This window comes from Nicotiana tabacum, chromosome 4 (assembly GCF_000715075.1).
Source record: "Nicotiana tabacum cultivar K326 chromosome 4, ASM71507v2, whole genome shotgun sequence".
Lineage (NCBI taxonomy): Eukaryota > Viridiplantae > Streptophyta > Magnoliopsida > Solanales > Solanaceae > Nicotiana > Nicotiana tabacum.
The window spans coordinates 53,913,844-53,934,980 of NC_134083.1; positions in this window are offsets into that span (position 1 = coordinate 53,913,844).

A 21,137-nucleotide genomic window follows, 5' to 3' on the forward strand; every position below is an offset into this window, starting at 1 on the left:
TCAGTCCGCACATCAGATTACTTGGAGTGCTCCAGTTTACAGTGCACCACCGACACGAGATTCTTACAGTGGTTATTCCAGTTATCCGGCACAGACTCAGTACGAGCAGCTGCAACCTTAGAGGGGTTGTTATGAGTGTGGTGCTACTAGGCATATCATGAGAGATTGTCCCGGAATTGGGAGGGGTGGATTTCATCTGAACACTCCAGCCATAAACTTTATTCCAGTTGATACTCCACGTGCACGGTCAGCTAGAGGTGGAGGACAGACGGGTAGTGGGCGCCTAAGAGGTGGAGGCCCGACCCATTGATATAATCACTATGATTTGGCTGGGGCCAATACACCAGATGGTGTCGTTACAGGCATGATCCTGATTTTATTATAAAAGGATATTTTTCTTAATTTGATTCGGTTCTGAATATTGAGGTGAGTCCTCCTATTATGCTCCACTTATGGTGAGCTTCGTAAATTTGTTACCCACTTATATGTTTATCCCTGTTGGGAGATTTAAAGATGTGAGCCCGTGTCTGTTATTTTATTTCTATACACCATTGAGGGATATAAGTCCAAAAGTAATTTTTATTATTCATTACAGTGGGTTTAATGTGTGTCGGAATAATTGATTCCAAATTTTGTGAATTATATTCCCTACCGGTATGAGGGTTCGTTATGTGTTATGAAAAATATTTACGAAATTTATTGAAAAGAAGAAAGAAAGGAAATTAAAAATTTCAGTTGGCACAATGTGCAAAATACTTGTGATTCGGAGTTGAGGACGAGATCCTCGCATTTTATACATGACGTAAAATATTTAAATCGGGCTACAAGCCACGATGGAAGTTATGTAAGGACGAGGTCCTTGTGCTGAAATATTATGAGTTAAAAAAAAATTCCCTTTGTGAAATTTAATTGTACAATAGTATAAATAGAGAGTCATGCCTGTTAGGCTTATTTGATAATTCTTGTATATTTTTCTGTGCATATTCAGCCATTTTGGTGCTGTAAACATTGAATTTTAACCTATGAGATGAGTGCCCAGGTGGCGTTAAATATGACTCATTAATCCAAGTAAGAAATCATGAGGTCTTCATGCCTCACATTCTATTGTAAGTGTTGCGAAAATTCGGGATGAGGTGGTGGTTAATATGAGATTAATTGATGATGCTGAAATTAATTATGAGCAACTTTTAAGACCAGAGATGTGGTGATGAGCATACATATGATGTGCTTCATGTCCTGATATCATTATGATAATGCAGTGTTTGTAACGTTGAGATTGTGTTATTGATATATACACTGTGGATGTGTTGTTAGGAGTTATTTTGGTGTTACACTGGCAGGTGGATAGGCCCAATTACAGGGGAGACTCTTCCGGAATTTATGAAAAATTTGGGAGTTAGTAAAATTTGAAGGATTGAGATTTGCAAAGGAAGAGATAAGTTATGTTATGTGTTTGAGGGCGAATGACCCTAAGCGGGGAAGAATGAAACACCCCAGAAAAATTTTGAAGTACTTCAACACTATCAAGAAAAATAATGTGTGTGTAGGCACGAGTTGCTATAGCCAGTTGAGACTAATACCGTGCGTTGTTGTGAAAAAAAAAATCAAACCTTTTGAAATGTTGGAGTGTAAGAAATTGATCTTAAAGTTTACAAATATGGATAAAAGAAATAATCTCAAATGAGATGATGTTGTCGGACTTATCTCAAATGCGGTAGCGTGGAATCAACCGTGAGTATATGTGTAAAAGCAAAATCATCAATTTAGTAACCTCAGAATAATTCTTAGAACGTTCGAGGATGAACGTTTGTTTAAGAGGTGGAGAATGTAACGACCCGACTTTTCGTTTTAAGAATTAACGCCCTGTTCAGTGACTTAAGGTCTCGAGAAGCTTCGCAATATGTATTATGACCCACGGGTGTGGTCGAGTTTGATTTACTGTAAGATTCGAAATTAAATTAAAAGAACAATCCTTATTTAGAAGCATAAATGGAAAGAGCTGACCGCAGAGTTGACTTTTGAGTAAACGATCTCGGATTCAAATTATCATGGTTCCAATAGCTCTGTATGGTGATTTTGGACGTAGGAGCATGTCCGGAAAATTATTTAGAAGTCCGTAGTGGAATTTGGCTTGAAATGGCGAAAATCGAATTTTTGGAAAGTTTGACCGGGGAGTTGACTTATTGATATCGGGGTCGGAATCCAGTTCTGAAAATTTTTATAGGCCCGTTATGTCATTTATGACTTGTGTGCAAAATTTGAGGTCAATCGGACGTGATTTGATAGGTTTCGGCATTAAATGTAGAAGTTGGAATTTTTTAGTTTCATTAAGCTTGAATTGGGGTATGATTCGTAGTTCTAGCATTGTTCGATGTAATTTGAAGTTTTGACTAAGTTCGTATGATGTTTTAGGACTTGTTGGTATGATTTGACGGGTCCCGAGGGGCTTAGGTGTATTTTTGGATCATTGGTTGAAAGACTAGTAAAGTTAAGAAATTTGGGAGTTTGACCATGGTCAATATCGGGTCAAGACAATCTCCTTTCAGTGTTTTGAGTGCGCGATCAGGTCCGTAGTATGTTTTATGATTGAAATTCATATATGGTTTGTGTCCGGGAGGTTCCGGATGAGTTTCAGGGTGGTTTCGGATCATTTCGGAGAAGTTTGAGTTTGCTGGTTTCTGGTGAAACACTGTTCATTCGCAATCGAGAACCATTTACGGCAATTGCGAAAACACTGTTCATTCGCAATTGCGAATCATTTATGGCAATTTGCAAAAACACTGTTCATGTGAGGTACTGTTCATTCACAAATGCGAAGTTTTTGTCCGCAAATGCGAACCTAGGCAGAAACTTAAGGATTGAAAATCTGTCATTTCTTCATTTTTGATTGGGATTTTTGGAACTCAGTTTTTGGGCGATTTTGAGAATTTCTTCACGACTTCGACTGGGGTAAGTGTTCTATATCCTAAAGTAATTATATTTCATGAATCTATGATTATATTCATCGTTTAATTCGGACTTAAATGGAAGAAATCAAGATTTTTACAAAATCTTCCAAAAACGAAAATTTAAGATTTGGAGGTCGAGTTGTTATTGGAATTTGATAAAATTAGTATGGTTGAACTCGTATCGCAATGGGTGTTCGGTTTCATGAAAATTATGTCGGGTTCCGAGGGGCGGGCCCTACGTTGACTTTTGTTGAATTTTTGGAATAAAATTTTAAGTCGACGTATTATTATCCGAAATTGTTTCCGATGAATTTTAATGAAGTTATACAATTAATTTGGATAGATTTGAGCTGTCCGGAGGCCAATTCAAGCAAGAAGGCTATTTTGGAATATCGGCCTAACTTCAAAAAGGTAAGTTTCTTGCTTAACCTCGAGTGGGGGATTTACCCCTTAGGCATTGAGTCTTATGTGCCATTTGTGAAATGTGAAAAGCCGTGTACGCGAGGTTACGAGTACGTACTCGGGCTTATACGTGCAAAATTCATTGAAATAAAGTCTTAGGCATTATTGCATAATAAATTGGGAAATTGTGGAAAATTATTAAATCATTTGTTTGCCATGCCTAAATCCTTATTGTTGAATTTGTTTTTAAATGATAATTTGATGTGATTGTTACTTGAAATACTTATGAAATTTCGTGAGTATTGTTGGTTTAATATTTATTGGAAATTAATTCCAATATGAATCTTCTTATCCAAATAATTAATTCAAGTGAGCTTAAGAATAAGTGTGAATATAATTATCTAAATTTGCATTAATGAAGGTTTTGCTTTATGCTGAGTAATTTCTATCTCAATTGATTGTTTTTGGATGTTATATACATTGTGTGGAGCCTTGGGCTATTTATTGTGAAATTAATTAATTTTGTTATATCTTTGGAATTTGGTTGTGGCCATTGGGCAAATTGTGATATGAATTGATTTTATTATATTGTCGTGTTAATTTTCCGTGTAAACTATTGTGTTGTGTGAGTTACTATTTTGGGGAGATAAGGGTGGCATTTCACTGTTGATATTATGTGGATATAGGGGTGGCATTTCTCTGTTGTTGTGTTTGTTGGAATATTATCTGGGCGGAGCGATAAGGGTGGCTATAGGAGCGATAAGGGTGGCAATAGGAGCGATAAGGGTGGCTATTGATATTGTCTGGGTGGAGCGATAAGGTGGCTATAGGAGTGATAAAGGTGGCAATAGGAGCGATAAGGGTGGCTATTGTCATGGACGATATGTGATGATGTGGGGTTGCGGTGTTGATAATTTTCATGTGATGTTGTGATTTTCTTGTGTTTATTTCTATACCGTGTGCAACTTGTCTTATTGTTGTTAAATTGATAACAATCTGATTTATGTTGAAATTGAGAGCTTGTGGCTATTGCCAGGCGGATTATAAAATGAAATGTGGGCACGAGGTGCCGTGAGTAAATAATGAGAATATTTGGCAGGTGAATTGTCCGTGCAGTTGTGATATGAAATGTGCGTACGAGGTGCTGTGATGAAATGATAATGATAATTGGCACGTGAATTGTCCTTGCAGTTCTGATATGAAATGAGGGCACGAGTTGCCGGGTAAATATGATGATTTAATTTTGGGCACGAGGTGCCGTGAAAATATGAAAATGGGTTGAGACCCGTGTTTACGAAAAATATGAAAATGGGCCGAGACCCGTATTTTTATGATTATCAAATTAGGTGTCACATGGTGACTTTTTAATTTAAAGAATTATATTCAAAATATTTATTTGGAAGGATTTTTACTTAGAAAGTATTATATGAAAGAATTTTATTTGAACGATATTTATTTGAAGAAATTATATTTGAAAGAGAGTTATCTGGAAGAATTATATGTGAAATACATTTATTTGAAGGACTTGATTTAATTGGGTGTACTTGTGTTTATTAATTGTTGAGTGATATTAATGGTATTCTTGTTGTCTGATGTGCATATCACTGGTTGTTCCATGTTGTCCTATTGTTCTTTGTTTCCTATTATTTTGTATATTATATTGCACAGGTTATTAGACTAGTGAGTGTCTTGACTGTATCTCGTCTCTACTCCATTGAGGTTAGTCTTGATACTTACTGGGTACCGACTGTGGCGTACTCATACTACACTTTTGCACATTTTTGTGCAGAGCCAGGTATTGAAGATATCATACTTGAGCAGAGTTAAAGCGCGATCATAAGGATTCAAGGTAGAGCTGCTTGGCCATCGCAGTCCCTTGGAGTCTTTTCATTTCATTGTACTATTAATTTGTAATCAAATAGTATTGTATGTTTGGTCCTCATGATCATTCCATGTATTCAGTTAGAGTTCGTGACTCAGTACTACCAGTCTTGGGAGGTTGTGTATTGTAATTATTTCCGCTGTTAGATTTTAATTCAAAAAAAATGGCTTCAAAATGTAATAGAAATCGACTTACCTAGTCTTAGAGACTAGGTGCCATCACGACGCCTGTGGTAGGATTTTGGGTCGTGACAAGCAGGTTGCATGCCGCAACAGAATTGATTGAAATGGATATATTGGAGGATCGGGTTGCACGCCGCAATAGACTTATTAAAAGTCCATATTGGAGGATCGGGTTACACGCCGCAACAGACTTATTAAAAGTCCATATTGGAGGATCTGGTTGCACGCCGCAACAGACTTATTAAAAGTTCGATATATATATATATATATATATATATATATATATATATATATATATATATATATTGAGGGATGGATTGCATGACGCAACAGACTTGATTAAAATGAATATATTGGAGGAGAGGGTTGCACGCTACAATAGAATTGAATGTGAATATATTGAGAGAGCGGGTTGCACGCTGCAACGGCAATTGATGGAAATGATAATTGGTTATGACTGCTGAGTTGGCTTCAATTATTATAAATGAGTTACCTGATTATTTCTACTATTTGTTGTTATTACTAATATTGCGTACAGGTTAATGTAAGTGATCCGCCTTAGCCTCGTCACTACTTCGTCGAGGCTAGGCTCAGCACTTATCAGTGCATGGGCTCGGTTGTACTGATACTACACTCTGCACTTTTTGTGCAAATTTCGGAGTTGGTCCCAGTGGCGTACCATAGACTTGCTCGGATTTCAGCTACTCAGAGGAGACTTGAGGTATAACTGCACGGCGTTCGTAGTTCTGAAGTCCCTTTAGCTGTGTGTTTGTTTCCAGACAGCTTTATTTTATTCAAACCTTTATTTGTATTATTCTAGAAGCTCGTGCACATGTGACGCCAATTCTGGGATGGTATTTAGACACTGTTGTTTTTAAGGATTATTCACTACATTTCAGACTTTACTTTCGCATTTGTTCTTTTTTATTAATAAATTTAAAAATTATTTTAAAAATAGATAATGTTATTCTAATGTTGACTTGCCTAGCAAGTGAAATGTTAGGCGCCATCACGGTCCGAAGGTGGGAATTTTGGGTCGTGACAGATGTACAATAAAGGTGATTCAGACGGGTGCTTCTTTGAGAGGGCGTTCATATGCTAGTAGAGCCTTGGAGTTTGATCATATTTGGGAGCAAGTCAGAGTGGGTGACTCTCAACAACGGTCCTAGTGAATTCAAAAATTTAAAGTGCGGTGCCTAAGGATTTCGAGTCCGTGGTATGGTTAAGTATCGAGCTTTTGCAGTGGATTATTAAATGGACTTGGATTGTTCTATGTTATTATTGGTATGCGGTGCAACATTGGGAGGAATGGGAGAAAATAACTTCGGATTCGTAGAGAAATTATCAGAATGGGTATACCAGTTGAAGATGTGAATATGCGCACATGGAGGGTATGAGATGGTTTGTGGGTTTTGAGACAACGTGGTCTCGTGAAATAGGGTCCTTCTGGATAAGGGCGAATTGGGTTCGTCATATTTTGGATGGAGCTATTATTATTCCTAAGGCAAGTCCGGAGTAAATTAGAAGAAGTCGGATCGGTTAGCAATGGTTGAATCGGCATCATGGTGGCAATGATCAGTCCCTTCAATGTGCTAAGTTTTACAGGTGGTTGTGGCGGTACGTGCGAGGCTTGACGGCCACCGTAATTGATTTTTACTTGGAGGCATTTGAGTTATTATGGCCTGTTATGTATAGATGGATCTCGGAAGAGTCAAGGTGGTTTATACAACTACTTGGAGTTGTATTTTCTGCGGTTATAAGATTTCGGTTGCACGTTGCAATGGTTCTCCTGAAATGAGTTAAGTGAAAGGTTCCTATATGATGAAGTGTGTATCCTACTAGTGGTTCAGGAGTTATGAGGAAATTCTTATACTCTCACATATTGGCATGTTAGGTGCAGTGAGCGGCTTGGGAATTTGAAGTTGAGGATCAAGGTTGCAGTTTGGTGTCGACAAGAATGTCACGAGCTCAGATGAGCAGGAAAGAATTCAAATATTTAGAGTAAGATGGTACTGTCTTCAGCGTCACCTGAGATCAGTGTCATGTGTAAGAAGCTTTGTGTACTGATTTGCGGATCCTTGATTCTCTTTACAGCATTAGTATGACTGGTGGTATGGATGTGCAGACTTGTTACCTGGTACGGAAGGCCATAGGAGCGTATCCGACGGGAGGATTGTATAAGCGTGACATGTAGTCACTTGATTGATTAAAGGTTGGAACTAAGTATGAAGATTGTGGTACTATCGCTAATGTAAGAATTTGTGCCTCAAGGGCGCTCTGTACAATTGGTTGTGAATTGTGGAAGTTTGTTCCGGATTTGGAGGCTATTCTTGGGGGTGGATCCTTGAAAGGTTATTAGCTCAGTACAGTACGATCAGAATCGGCTTGAGGTCCGCAAATAGATCTAAATGTGAGTGTGTACTCTATATCGGGCCAGATGTGTTCATTTCAGCATAGCGTCGCTTGCGGAGGAGTCTTCGGGCCTGGGATGTTATTTCTGTCGTAAGCTATTTAGTGTAATCTCTATCATGCCATGTGGGTTATGAGGCGGTTTGATTATTCGCACTTGTATTGAGATCCCGTGTAGCTTGTGGTGTTGTGAGAGAAGGATGGCTCTCAAGATGCAAGTCATTTATTGCACCTTAGTTGTGCTTGAGTTTCATAGCGTATGGCGCTATCCGTCTCCCCAGGATTTGTATTATGCACTTCGCGTGCTTGTGGTTGATATTCGGGTATTTCATATGTATAAACATTTCTAGCTTGATGGATATTTCCCTATTTATTATTATGTGTGGATCGGGTGGCACGCCGCTACAGATATGTTGTTTTGATCGGGTGGCACACCGCCACGGGTATCATGGTTGGATCGTGTTGCACCCTAATGACGTCCAAATCCACTACTAAAAGGTAAATGGACACGGTCGCATGCAATATAATTTACCCAACTATGAGTCGGGATCGAATCCCATAGAGAACAATATGTAGGCGATTAGGCGTGTAAGAGAATTATCACTTATTATACTAAGCCAAACACTTAGAAATGTTTTGAGAAAATATTTATGTCTAAATGCGAAAATGTAAAATAACCTAGAAAGCAAGTAAAATGATCAATGGCTACAAGCATGGATGCATTGGGAATTACACTCAAGTAACGATCCAATATATTTCACGATTTTACAAATATGAGCGAGTTTATGTTAATTAGCCTCGGGTAATAATTCTATATTAGATTCTTCCGAAGACTAACAAGACTTCCTAATTGAATTATCCCTAAAACAATTAAGAGATTAAGCATACCCGAATATGGCTACAAGTAGTTCAATCCTATCCTTAGGTAGAATCTATAAAGTGAGGGTTAAAGCCTCAAGTTCTTGTTAATTAATCTTTCCCAACCCCAAATTATCTTTCCCAAAATTAATTCAAAGTAAATGGGCGAGTCCTAGGGTTAGCTAATCCCTTTGGAAACATTAAAGAACAAGAATAATTAAAGAAACAATAACTCACTTCATAATAAATAAAAATCATTCAATACATAAGCACAACAAGATATTTAATCCACACTTTAAATATGAATATTTCCATATACAAGATTCAAGCGTTGGAATAAATACTACACACTTATATATTCAATACAAAGCAAGAAAATGAAGAAATGAGCATAAATGAGTAAGAAATTCTCAACCAAAAGCTTCAAATCTTCAAGACCCAAGTGTGTGTGCAAGAACCCTAGCTCCAAAACTTGTCTTCTCTAGTCTAGAAACTGAAAAATAAGCCAAAGATCTCTTACAAATGAGCTAGGTCGTGCATTAAATGGCTTGGGGGTCAAAAACGTGAAATTTCAGAATTGCCCAGTTTTTCCGCCCAATTGTTCTTCGCGTTCGCGACTATATTTTCGCGTTCGTGAAGGCTTGTTTCCTTCAGCATCGCGTTCGTGATTATACCTTCGTGTTCGCGAAGGTTTTCTACCTCCAGCATCACGTTCGCGAAGGTTTGTTGCATGATGCTCTGCGTTCGCGTCTAACCCTTCACGTTCACGAAGGGTAATTCACTAGGCAGTACTTTTGTTTGCATTTTAGCTCCTTTTTGACTCGTTTTCACATGGTTTCTTCACCATCACTCCTAAATCACTTGATACCTGAAATATGCCAATAAACCTCAGTAAATTCCTTAGTTTCTCAACAAAATAATACAAAAGCCTAAGTATCAAGAGGAGATAAGTTGGTAAAATACCAACTTATCAAACCCCCAAACTTAAACTATTGCTTGTCCTCAAGCAATTCAACAACTAAGAACATCCTTCAATTAAATCACCAATCAAGCTCAATGGCATACCAAACATCATTTCAAGTCAAAAAGGTTCAACTTAAGCACAATCTAATGACTTCGGTTGGTACCAACAATTAATCCAAAGCATATGAATCACTAACTTCTCACAAATTTTATTTCAATTCAAGTGCTCAAACACTACATTAATCAAAGAAGCAACCAAGTCATGACACTAAAGCTTCAAAATTTGCCTCATTATCACAAATAATTTTCGTTGTTCATTCCTCCCAATTGGATATTGGATTAAGTTCACAACTCAAAATTTCCTCACACTTAAGAGAGAATCCCAACTATACATTGCAATTTAAACACAAATGGTATATCAAATGGAAAGAATTAACTCTCTCGCTCTCACACAAAGATATTCAAATTCACAAAAGTAGTGCCATAGGCTTGCCCTTCATGTATTTCTCCACTAATGTAGACACACTTGGTTCAAAATCAAGTAGGACTTAAAGGGTTGTAATGTAGGTTTTTGGCTAAGGTAGGGCACAATTTGGATAAGAGTTACTCAAAATCTCCCTAAGCACTACAATTTGCAATAATTAAAGCACACTTCCTTCAAAAACTTTTTCCATCCTTTCTTCACTTTTCATTCCACACCTAATCTTCCCTTTATTCACAACTCCTTATTTTTCCTTCCTTTTACTTCTTTCTTTCTTTCTTTTTTTTTTTTTACCTTCCACCTTTTAAGCACCTTCCACATCACAACTTTTTCAACTTTCACCCCCAAACTTAGGCTTTTAGCCTATGTTTACACCTTCAAAGTACATAGGGAGGTAGGGTGCCTAAAGATAGATCAGTAAAGAACGATGGGTTAAAGCTTGTAACATGGCTGCCAAAAAAAAGTTTAAAGGCTCAAAAGGGGGTTGACTAGGGAAAATATGTAAGGGTAGGAAATGTAAGGCACAATAACGGTCCAAGGAAGTCCTAACATCATTTTTCAAACCAAGTTAGTCTAGGATTTCGCCTTGAAGCACATTCCGGGCAAGTTCTAGACTACAAATAATACAAAAGAACTCACAACAAATCTCACCACATGTGGCACATGCAAACTCGAGTGACATATAAATCCAAAATCTAATTAAGACCAATGAACCCAAAGAAAATCATATATAGCCTAAAAGACTATTTAATGAATCAAAGAGCCAAAAATAAAACCTAAAAGTCATAACAAGGATTATCACTTCAATCACTTTTTATTTTAAAAATAAAAACTTCATATGTCAAGGTTTATGTCATTTTGGTTGCAAACAAGCCACACGTTGGTTTATGGATAAAAGATCACACCCAATAACCAATTTATTCACTACTAGATATTATACTAACTAAAAACAAATATTTACCTAAAGAGAAAAAAGAAATTAAACACGACTAATCCCTTAAGAAAGTTGTCACGCCATCCATCATAGGGAAAGGTCACCCAGTTCGACACAAATTATTTCCTTGGAAAAGAACCGCGGCATAAAGAAAAACCAAGGATTTTAATTAATACTCCTACAAGTAAATAAATTAGAAAAATAAGAAAATAATATTAATAAAAAAAAAACTACTGCTAACATGCTAGAATTAAACTTCGAATTATCACTAATAACTATAATGTCAACCAATCTACACAAGTTGTCACAAAAAAAATAATCATGTTCCTATCATGCTCCAACTACATCATCTCATATAAATGAGTCACCCCCAACCTAAAGTATTGCACTGTCCTCAATGCAACTAAACAAAATAAGATAAAATGAAGGAGGTGCTCCATGAAACTACATCACTCGGAGCTGGAGGTGGAGGGAAATTTGAGCTCCTCCTCCTCCTCCTCCTCATCATCATCATCAGAGTCATTTGGACTGCAAAATAACGTCAACTTATCCATCATCTTGTTCAGGAATTTGCTCTTTTTCTTTTCGTGCTCCCTAAACTTTCTCTGCCGCTTCTCAATCTTCCCTTGCCGGTGGCTCATATTTTCCAACCTGTTGTTCATGGACTCCATCTTGCCCGTTATTGATTTTTTCTCTTTGACCACGTCATCGAGGGATAGTGGGGCAGCAGTGCCAGTAGATGTGCTAGCCCCAGGTGGACCAGTAGGAAGGGCGACTATAAGCTGCCTAATGTGTGCATCTACTCCATGTATCTGCCTGGATAGGTGACGCATAGTGTGAGGGTCAAACTGGAGTGATCCAATAGGGTCAAATGACCCTGGTGCAGGTGGAAAGAATCCGGTGGGATCAGTGGTGGTCTCAAAGAACTGCCCAAATGAAGAGGATGTAACATCAATCCTCCTCTTTTTTTGCTTGTCGTTAGGTCCCCTTTTCAGCAAAGGAAGGATCATCGGCTTTACCGGACCTTTCTCAACATCATTTGGGCATTTTAACACCCCCAGCATCATAGCATAGCTGAGTGATCAAGGATGGGAAGAATAGGCTCTTGGACCTCCCATGGGTAGATTCCTCGATTTCTCTAACAATGTGCTCCCCCACATTCACGGGTAGTCCATCCATGATAGCAGCAATGATCAGTGCCTTCTCTAGTGTCACATCAGTGTCATTTGTAGAAGGCAAGACTCTTGCACAGATAATAGAGAGCCACGTCTTTACCTTAGAAGTGAAGTCATGTGAATCAACTCCCTTTGTGCATTGTCAACCAGTTCGGGGTCACCCCATCATGCAATTTGTCCACCAACCATTGGGTTCCCCCTGCTTTTGCTCTGCCTCTGTAAACCTCATTATTGGTATTGGGAAGGCCATAAATTTCATTGATCACCTAAGGGCTGAAATGGACTTGCACACCCCTCACAGTAATAACTAAGGTTCCTTGGAAGTCCGTCCTCAAGGCGTTTGCATAAAATTCCAACACTACTGTGTGGTTGGCATCATTTGGTTGATCAGCAAAACAAATTCACCTGCTTTCGACCAATCTTGTGTAGAAGCTCGGCATTTTAGCTTCAACCTTTTCCATGTTGATGCCTCTTTCCCTGACAATGGTTTTTGACAAGATTTCGTCATATTTTCGTTCACATTCCGCAGATAAAATTGGTCATGATCAAAGGGTTCCTCTTGTTCAACTTTGAGGACATGTTTTTGCTCAATTTCATTGTGTTCTGGAACCATTTTATGCCCAAAGTACCAAAAACAATAGACCAACAATGTTAAAAGCTCATATAGACACTTAAAATAATGTATTAGGAAGTATTTAGGCCAAAGAAATGGGCAAAAAAGGTCCCGGGCAGAGCTGTGCAAAGCTAATGTTTTTAGCCATTTTTGGGACTACCAGTGATTGCTCTTCCCGTTCGCGTGAGGGCTACCACGTTCGCGAAGAGCAAATTTTTTTTTCAGGTTTAATCCTTCGCGTTCGCGAGCAGACCATCGCGTTCGCGAAGGTAAAAAAACAAATTGCTGGGAATTAGACCATCGCGTTCCCGAAGGTCATCTTCCTCGCCCAAAGATAACTTTCATTCAGGCATTTTTTCGAACAGTTGGGTGCCTTCTTTTCTTTGCTCATTTTTCAGTACATTATAGCACAGATCTTGCCCAATTTTCTTCAATAGAAAGACACTTCACACTCAACCAACCTCACCCAACAAGCACAATAAATTCCCCACACAAATTTGATATTTCAGGCTTCAAATTTTTGAACCCTAAGCACAAACAACCATGGATGCCCTTCTATTGTTTCACACCAAGAAAGGGAAGAAAGATTTAAGAGACAAGAGAGGAAATTACATACCTTGAGAATGGCGAGGGGGAATTCCAATGGACTTGAAGATTATGGAGAACTGACTTTTGAAGGTTAAGGAGTAGTGAGAATTGTTCTTGAGCCAAAAGGGGGTAAATTGTTCGTTTCCAGTGTTTTAACAATTTTAAAACTTACCTGACTTCACGCGTTCGCGAGGGCCGCTTCGCCTACGTGAAGAATAAATGTTGACTGAACAGTCGCGAACACGACCTTATCATGGCGAACGCGAAGGCTTGAAATTTCATACACCTTCGCGAACGTGAGAGAGTCAACCGCGAACGCGAAGCAGTGCTTCTGCAATTTCCTACAGCTTCTGGTTTTTGGTTGCCCAGTTACCCTGACCTGCTTAAATCAACTCCAAAAATTGTGAAATTTGGCAGATTAGTCAAAAATAATATACTAAGCTATTCTAAAAAAGAAAATTTCAAAAATGACTAAAAATTTTGAAACTGATGGGTTGCCTCCCACCAAGCGCCACATTTAACGTCGTGGCATGACGCGAATCAACTTTATCACTTTTCTCGCCACTTGGATGATATGAATTAGGAACCTAGCTTGGAATTAAGCTTGTGACCACGAGGAACAGGGGGTGGTAAGTAGATGATCAAGCCACGCATTAATTTCTTCATTTTGCATTTCTTGGCTTTCATGTGAGGAATGTCATTTTGCCTTTTTGTTCCCTCAAATTGTAAGATGTATGGCCTTTGCCTTTCCTCCTCGCAATCCCCCATTGACTCGCGTAGTTCAATTCCCATATCACCACACAATTCCAATGTTGAAAAATGCTCGGAGTGTGATATCAAACCTTCAAATTTCAATTCTTCCCGGATTTTGACATCCTCTTTTTCCTCCGGACTAGAGTCAATCTCAACCATATTTTCAATTATACCGGTTGACTCTAATTCCATATTTTTCTTGGCATCACTAACAAGCATGGAGTCAATTGGCGGATGTTCAATTCTTGATTCCTCAAAATAAAGCTCACTTTCTTCCTCGATGTCAGACTCTTCTTGATCTCGTTCCACACTCTCAAGTTGGTGGGCATAGTGAGCCTCAACCAATATTTTCATTTGCTTTTCCAAGGTACTGATATCATCATCATTTTGAGTTAGTGCTTGTTTCAAGTCCTCGAGTGCCAAGTTGTGCTTCTCCTCATTTTCAAGAATGGCCTCCAACATGAGCATCATCCTCTCATTTTGAGCATTTGAGAGTGCTTCTTGGTTTTGATCAAGTGCCAAGGAAGGATTTTCGGCTTCCACATCTAAGGAAGGTTGTTGGCTATCATTCACTTCCAAGGCTTTTTGGACCTCTAAAGTTTCAAGCATTTCTCTCATTTGTAAGTTCAACCTTTCAAGCGCCAAATCATTTTGGAGGCTATTTTCCAAAAGCTCCCCCAAGGCATTTTTCTCTTTGTTTTCTCCTTCAAGTAGGCATTCTAACATGATCTTGAACTCTCCATTTTTACCATGCTCAACTTCTTCCACTTCCATATTCCTATACTTGTCATCACAAAAAGTAGAATCATCATAGCGGGGGTTTGGGAAAGGGGAGGACAAATAAGCACAATTATCCCAATGACCATTTTGACGACCACACTTATCACAAATACTCCACTCATGAGTTTGAGATTGTGCGCATAATCCGTCCCGGGAGAATTTAAACAATTTTGCCACGAGTGTGGTCCTCCACAATAAGGACAAGGGTCATCAAAGTATGAACAACAACCATCCGACCAATTTTCATTATATGATGCCATTTTATTTTTTCAAAAACTAAGAAAATAAACAAGAAAACAAATAAGAAGATATACAAAGATAAGAAAATAATTACACAAATATTCACAAGTTTGGACCAAAGCACTTATGCTTACTTCTCAAACAACCTAAATACCCCAAATTGTTCCCCTGCAATGGCGCCAATTTTGATGACGTCCAAATCCACTACTAAAAAGTAAATGGACACGGTTGCATGCAATATAATTTACCCAACTATGAGTCGGGGTCGAATCCCACAGAGAACAATATGTAGGCGATTAGGTGTAAATGAGTAAGAAATTCTCAACCAAAAGCTTCAAATCTTCAAGACCCAAGTGTGTGTGCAAGAACCCTAGCTCCAAAACTTGTCTTCTCTAGTCTAGAGACTGAAAAATAAGCCAAAGATCTATTACAAATGAGCTAGGTCATGCATTAAATGGCTTAGGGGTCAAAAACGTGAAATTCTAGAACTGCCCAGTTTTTTCGCCCAGTTGTTCTTCGCATTCGCGACTATATTTTTGCGTTCGCAAAGGCTTGTTTCCTTCCGCATCGCGTTCGTGATTATACCTTGCGTTCGCGAAGGTTTGCTACCTCCAGCATCGCGTTCGCGTATAGCTCTTCGCGTTCGCGAAGTTTTGTTGCCCGATGCTCCGCGTTCGCGTCTAATCCTTCCCGTTCGCGAAGGATAATTCACTGGGCAGTACTTTTGTTTGCATTTTAGCTCCTTTTTGACTCGTTTTCACATGGTTTCTTCACCATCACTTCTAAATCACTTGATACCTGAAATATGCCAATAAACCTCAATAAATGCCTTAGTTTCTCAACAAAATCATACAAAAGCCTAAGTATCAAGAGGATATAAGTTGGTAAAATACCAACTTATCACACGTTGCAACGGTATCATGTGTGGATCGGGTTGCACGCCGCAACAGTGTGACGTTGAGTATAGTTTCCCATAGCTATTCTTGTATGTTTTGTGTCTCATTTCTGAGGAAGGTTCATAACATCATTTTGGTTGTCGTATTAGTTAAGTGTGCTAGGTAGTTCTTTCCCAGGGTTCATTTTTCATTATATACCATATTTGAGTCGTGGACTGTCGGCACATTGATGGCGTTATATGAGACTTTTGACAGTGTCTGAGATGGCTTATTGCTTGAGCAGTTTGTACTGGGCGAGATGAGGTTATTGGACCTAGGATCAGTACAATCGGAGTTAGGAAGAGTATATTAAAGGGCAAATATCGTTATTCAGTTTAGAATGAGGTAATGGTTCTTGTTAGGAGGAGAGACTCCATGATTGGTGATTCGGTAGGTGGTTTTGAGTTTCTATATATCTCTTCCGTCGTGGCAGTATTGCAAGAGTTGGAACAGGGCTTATATATGTTATGAGATATACTAAGGGCTTCGGGTCGGGGGAAATTTCAGTTGTTGTGCTTGGGGGAGATTGCCTTGGGCAAATGAGTTATGTGGTGTATGTGTGATTTCAGCGGAGGAGCATGGTCACGTTGGGTTAAGTGTCTGGTAACTGATACGGTGTTCGTGTGTTAGAATCTGGTATCGTGGAGAATTCTGATTGTTGAAACTTGGTTCTAAAGCTTGTTAGCTAAGGTAGCAGGAGAGATCTTCAGTATGGCACGAGCTAATATGCTCAACCGCGTTGTGGTGGCACGGGTAGGTGCACGGGGTGTTAAACAGTGATTTTGGACAACTCCAGAGCAGTCCTTGGCACGTTCGAGGACGAACGTATGTTTAAGTGGGAGAGAATGTAACGACTCGACCGATTGTTTTGAGATTTAGCGCGTTGTTCGGCGGTTTGAGGCCTTGAGTAGCTTCACTTCAAGTATTATGACTTGTACATGTGGTCGAAATGGAATTTCGGGAAGTTCGGAGTAGATTTAGAAAGAAAATTCTAATTTCGGAAGCTTTAAGTTGGAAGAATTGACTAATGTGTGACTTTTGAGTAAACGACCTCGAAATTAGGATTTGAAGGTTCCTATAGGTTCGTATGATATTTTCGGACTTGGGCGTATGCTCGGGTCGGGTTTTGGATGACCCAGGAGCGTTTCGGCGCCTAATAGCAAACGTTGGTTCTTTGAAGGTTGTTAAAGTTCTTTAAATATGGTTTGGAGTAGATTTTGATGATATTGAGGTCCAAATGGAATTTTGAGACTGGTAATAGTTCTGTAATGTCAATTAAGACATGCACATAAAATTTGGCATCATTCTGAGTTGATTTGATAGGAATCGGACGCGCGGAAGTATTTTTAGAAGTTTTTGAGTTCATGAGTTAATCCATGCATTTTGGCATCCGATTCATGGTTTTTGATGTTATTTAAGTGTTTCGATCGCTCGAGTGAGTTTCTATGATGTTGTTAGACTTGTGTGGGTATTTTGTGTGGAGCCCCTAAGGCTCGGGTGAGTTTCGGACGTTCGGGAGGATGAGAAAAACATCAATTTTTCTGGTGTTTCTTGGCAGCTGTTGCAGGTCTCGCAAATGCGAGAATTTGTTCATATTTGCGAACTTCGCAATTGCGAAGAAGCCTGAGTTGGGAAGTGTTCGCATTTGCGACACTTTGGTTGCATTTGCGACCTCGACAGTGTTCGCATTTGCGACCCGTTGGTCGCATTTGCGACCTTGGAAGTGGGAGCCTAGGTTCGCATTTGCGATGAGTTTGTCGCATTTGCGAACCAGGTGTCGCAAATGCAACATCTGCGACCTGTACACGGCCTTATTAAATGCAGGACTTAGACCATTTAGCTCATTTTCTTTCATCTCTTGGGCAATATTTGGAGCTCTTGGAAGGGAAGTTTCACCTAGCACTTTGAGGTAAGTAATTTTTACACAACAAGAGTTAAATACATAGCTTATGGGTAGATTATAACATGTAAATTAGTGAAAATTATGGGTTTAGGTGAAAATCTAGGTTTTTGATAAAAATTACATTTTACCACGAAAGTTGTTATGGAATTTAGTAAAAATTATATATTTGAGTTCGTGAGGTTACGGGTAATAATTTTCTTCAAAATTTTTCGAAATCCGGGCACGTGGGCCCGGGGTGAATTTTAGGAATCCTGTATTCGGGGTTGGGTAATCCCTTTAATAGTTGGAATATGAACTTTTGAATAGGTATTGATTTATTTTTAAACCATTTGACTAGTTTTGGATTGTTCGGCACCGAATTGAGGGTTTGAGCACAATCTTGGACCGGAAAGTGAGCTTTGAGACGAGGTAAGTCTCCTGTCTAACTCTGTGAGGGGGAACCTACTCCTAGGTGATATATTTAAAATGTGTAACTTGATGGGGGGGCTACGTACGTACGAGGTGACGAGAGTCCGTACGTAGCTAGATTCATGTTATTGTCCGGGTAGATATAGGTTCACACCATGCTATACTTGCACTATAGAGATTATCTTTACTCGTTTAATTCTTTTATTTCGCATTATGACTTGAGACTTGACATGCGTAGAGTGATAGACTCGTTATTGTAGAGACTTCACAAGTTTCATGATTAGTCACGAAACAATTGTACTCCTCTTATGAAATTATGTCCGCGATTTATATATGTATGTTTCATTGAAAAGTTTTTCGTTAAAGAAATTATAACTCACACATTTATTCGTGAGTAGGGTTAAGGAGCCGTTAAAGCTTCTTATTCTAATGGGATCGGGCCATTCGCCTCGGCAGGATTTATATACCACACTCTCATGGGAGCGGGCCGTTCGCCTCGGCAGGTTAATAGATGCATCTATGGTTTGTCCGTTCGACCTTCGGCAGTACACAGATTATGATGGGATCGGGCCGTACGCCTCGGCATTTCTATAACATATCCTCATGAAATCGTGCGTAACATTTGGCAAGAAGACAGTGTATCTGTGAGTTCTTCCTGGTTTGAAGTATAACAACCCATTTTGGTGAGGTCCACTATATATTTATATATATGCTCCGGTTGAGGAGGAAATTTCCTAATTGAGAGTTTGAGCCTATTGTAAAGAGGAGAATTGTACCACGTATTTATACTTGTTATTTTATTTATTTACTCTGCCTCATATTTGTTCACCTCTTTACTGTACCTGATATTATTGGATCACTAGGGAGTGTCGATGTCGACCCCTCGTCACTACTCCTCCGGGGTTAGGCTAGATACTTACTGGGTACACGTTGATTTACTTACTCATACTACACTTGCTGCACATTTTTGTGCAGGTACTTTTATGTTTGGGGTTCCTTTGGGCGCGGAGGCACGGATGATGCGAGGACTTACCATGAGCTGCATTTCATGTTACGATCCGCAGCCAGCAGAGTCTCCTTCAGAGTTATTTATATTCTCCTATTCAATTTGTATTTCGGACAGATGTTGTATTTTATTTTACTTCCTAGTAAATGCTCATGCACTTGTGACACCAGATTTTGCTGATGATTATGGGTTGTTCCGTATTATTGTTGTGAAGATATTATCATTTACTCTGTAAAATTTTATCTTTTACTATTTAATTGAAGGAAATTTATGATTTCAAAAATACTAAAATGAGTAATTAAGTTAAAATTTTATTGTTGGCTTGCCTGACAGTGGTGTTAGGCGCCATTACGACCTTTAATGAATTTTGGGTCGTGACACCTTCCTATCAAGGGTCATGTCCTCGATCAGCTGAAGTTGCACCATGTCTTGCCTAATCACCTATCCCCACCTCTTATTTGGCCTACCTCTACCTCTCTGTAGGCCCTCCAATGTCAAACTCTCACACCTCCTCCTCACATGACCAAATCACCTAAGTCGCGCTTCCCGCATCTTGTCCTCAAATAGGGGCCACACCCACCTTGTCGCGAATAACCTCATTTCTGATCCTATCGAACCTGGTGTGACCGCACATCCATCTCAACATCCTCATCTCTGCTACCTTCATCTTCTGGACATGAGCGATCATGACTGGCTAACACTCAGCCCCATACAACATCGTTGGTCTGACCACCACTCTGTAGAACTTACCCTTAAGTTTCGGTGGTACCTTCTTGTCACACAAAACACCTGAAGCGAGTCTCCATTTAATCCATCCCGTCCCAATACGATGTGTGACATCTTCATCAATCTCCCCATCCCCCTGAATAATTGACCCAAGGTACTTAAAACTCCCTTTCTTAGGGATGACCTGCGGGTCCAGCCTCACTTCCCATTCCCCTACTTGAGTCTCGCAACTGAACTTACACTCCAAGTATTCTATCTTGGTCCTGCTCAACTTGAAACCTTTAGATTCCAGGGTCTGCCTCCATACCTCTAATTGTGCGTTCACATTATCTCGCATCTCGTCAATCAATACAATACCATCTGCAAATAGCATGCACCACGGCACCTCCCCTTGGATGTGGCGCGTCAGTATGTCCATTACCAGAGCAAACAAAAAAGGGCTGAGTGCCGATCCCTAATGCAACCCCATCATAACCGAAAAATGGTCTGAGTCCCCACCCACCGTCCTCACTCGGGTCTTTACCCCATCATACATGTCCTTAATCAACCTAACGTAGGCAACAGGTACACCTCTAGCATCTAAATATCTCCACAAAAAATCCCTCGGGACTTTATCGTATGCCTTTTCTAAGTCGATGAACACCATATGAAAGTCCTTCTTTATCTCCCTATATTGCTCCATCAATCTCCTAATAAGGTGGATGACTTCTGTAGTCGAACACCCCAGCATAAATCCAAATTGGTTCTCAGAAATAGACACACTCCTCCTCACCCTTAGCTTTACCACTCTCTCCCATACTTTCATAGTATAGCTAAGCAGCTTGATACCCCAATAGATATTGCAATTTTGGATATAACCCTTGTTCTTGTATACAGGAACCATCGTGCTCCACCTCCACTTTTCGGGCATCTTCTTCATTCTAAACATGTCATTAAATAACCTAGTGAGCC